Genomic DNA, 2,634 nt, shown 5'->3' with positions numbered 1-2,634 from the left:
GAAATGAAAACAGTCATATGAATGCCTCACTTTTGTTCCGATACAGTTCAAGACTCGGGAGAAAAGTTTTACACCTGGTGTTCTACATGGCAACTTCACACACAAGAACTTTTTGCCGACACTACTACCACCTACATAAGTAAGCTCTTCCTGTGTTACTTTCAAGTAATGCACTTAAGCTATTCCCGATTTAACTGGAAGATCTGTACTTCCCACTTTCATATCAACAGCCTCAAAATGCATATTGTAGACTTCGGGATATGTTACAGGTCAGTGTCACACCAAGATTGTGGACAAAGGGGGGGGGGGGGGGGGGCGGCATGTCACTCTCCAACAAGTGTTTACCAATAAGTAAGTGGCGGAAAATTATGGGTATAGGACGGCTTAAACATGTGGAAAATGAGATTTTTATTATTCACTCACTGTATTTGACATTTATTATTCCTTTAAAATCGCACAACAACTTCAATAAAACACAGTTTAATCATTCACACACTTATTTCACAATTATTTCACTTTTAAACTGCAAATCCTCTAACAGCTGTCTTGAATCTTCACGAGTCTCTCTCAAAAACAGCCTTGATGTGGATAGATACGTACAGCAACCAGTAATCAGAGTCAGAACTGTGTCTGCAAAAACACAAGGATTATTAAACAATTTTTGCTGTCATTAATTACTAGCAATATAACTGACAGAGTAGATTGCTAATATTTGCTATAATGAATATCACATTTGCAAGAACGATCTCACTGAAGTAATTAAGTCCATTGAAACGCTTAGAAACTAACCTCTCGTCTGACGAAAACGGTCTAAAGACGCAGTGGCAATTTCTTCAGATGTGTTGACAATGATATTTTGAGTTATCACTTTACTGAGTGACTGAAATGTAGTTCAGGTACCTGTGAACATAACAATATGTTAGAATTCATTTTCTAAATACGAACTATTACAGTACTGTACGGCTACTTACATATTAATTACACTATTAATATTTTCACAGTTGTTTCTTTAATACAAAATTAAAGCCAACGGAAGAAAAAACGTAAAACATACTTGCCAATGACAGGTTTGTTGAGATGCAATTTTCTGTGTTGACAGATGTAACTTTTTCATACGGTGGTAAGTCGCAGGAATCACAGAAATCGCAGAAGTAGCAGAAGTCACAGAAATCGCAGAAGTAGCAGAAATCGCAGAAGTAGCAGAAGTCACAGAAATCGCAGAAGTAGCAGAAATCGCGGAAGTACCAGAAATCGCAGAAATAGCAGTGGCGGAGGGATACACGAACTATGTTCCTTAACTGCGACTCTTAACTGCGACAAATCACAGTTAAGAATAACAGATACCGAAAAGTAGCATTCACAGAAATCACTGATATCGGAAAATCGCAGTTTAGCCCATCACTGCACAGAACTATTGGTGGGATAAAACCAATGTATAAAAATCAGTAGGGGTCTCGAAAGTCCCAAAACATCATATACCTTATGCAGGTGAAAGAGACGGTGAGAAGGTACTGTTCAGAAAAATGCCTGTTGGATATTGGTGTTTTGAACCTAAGCAGATGGTCTGTTGTGGACTGTCTTTCCAGGAACCCACACTGATAGTGGGACAAAAGGCACCGAGATTTGAGAACTTTGGATAATCTGTGGGCAACCATCCTTTAAAGCCACTTACAGAGTACATTGGTCAAGCTAATCAGCTGGTAACTATCGAGAGACGTTGGGTTCTTGCTTAAGGATTGAGATAGCTATGCTAACTTGTCATTGCAAGAGGACGGCAACCTGGAGCCAAAGACAGTTCAAGACTCCGAGGAGCTTGCCTTTGGGGAACATTCAGGTGTTGGATCGTTTGACTGAATTGAATCACGGCCTTGGGCTGTGTCATGGGCCAAGGCAAGAGCCTGAAGTTATTCAGTTTGTTGCTTCTGTAGTAGAAAGATAGCCAGATACGAAGTGGATGCTGATGCTGTCACAAAGTGGGCCTCAAGAACTGATGATTCGGTACAAGATCCATAGCAGCTACTGAACGTCAGCAGCCTGCAAGACCATGGAGCTTGGTACACACCTGAGATGAAGAGGCATACATCCCCAGAGAGGAGACATAGTGCTCCCCGCAGCCATTCTTACTGCATTTGATTACCCTTTGAGCAGGCACATGGAGTGTTCAGTACACCACCTTCTATAATAAGTTATAATTTTGTTAGGAATCAGTTAAATATTTATATTTTGCAATAATATATATTTTGCAGTATTATATATTTGTTTCAAAAACCTCAATCAGCACCAGAGTGAAGGAAGTTGTGATACAAATATGTAACAAAGACAAGAAATTTATGTAAGACAGACTGGGTAGAGGGAAGGAGGGTCGAAGGTGCCACCTCGGGACCAGTGTAGTTCTGACAATGCATGATAACAGGAGTGTGTTGGAACCAAATCCACAAACATGGCTCTGAATCCAGCTGTGTGTGAGGATCTGGCACCTCTGGCAGTGCTGGAGGAGCTTTATCAAGATTCTTCTTCTTCTTCTTCTTCTTCTTCTTCTTCTTCACCTTTGATGGGCAAGGTCCCATCAACCATCGAGCCATCAGTGTAAACTACTTCATGGTCCCAGTACATGTCAAGAATTGAGAGAAGTGA

General features: G+C 40.5%; 1 long non-coding RNA gene across 1 annotated transcript; it reads right to left on the bottom strand.

Moving 5' to 3' along the window:
- Positions 1–439: 439 nt before the first annotated feature.
- Positions 440–1,224, bottom strand: LOC126088566 (uncharacterized). The gene is made up of 3 exons (XR_007519968.1): positions 1,055–1,224; positions 790–900; positions 440–630 (listed from the first exon to the last, which is right to left on the bottom strand). It is a non-coding gene; the product is annotated as an uncharacterized LOC126088566 (long non-coding RNA).
- Positions 1,225–2,634: the final 1,410 nt, after the last annotated feature.

The sequence above is a fragment of the Schistocerca cancellata genome, chromosome 6 (assembly GCF_023864275.1).
Source record: "Schistocerca cancellata isolate TAMUIC-IGC-003103 chromosome 6, iqSchCanc2.1, whole genome shotgun sequence".
In the NCBI taxonomy this organism is placed as follows: Eukaryota; Metazoa; Arthropoda; class Insecta; order Orthoptera; family Acrididae; genus Schistocerca; species Schistocerca cancellata.
This window is presented reverse-complemented; position numbering and strand designations above follow the sequence as displayed.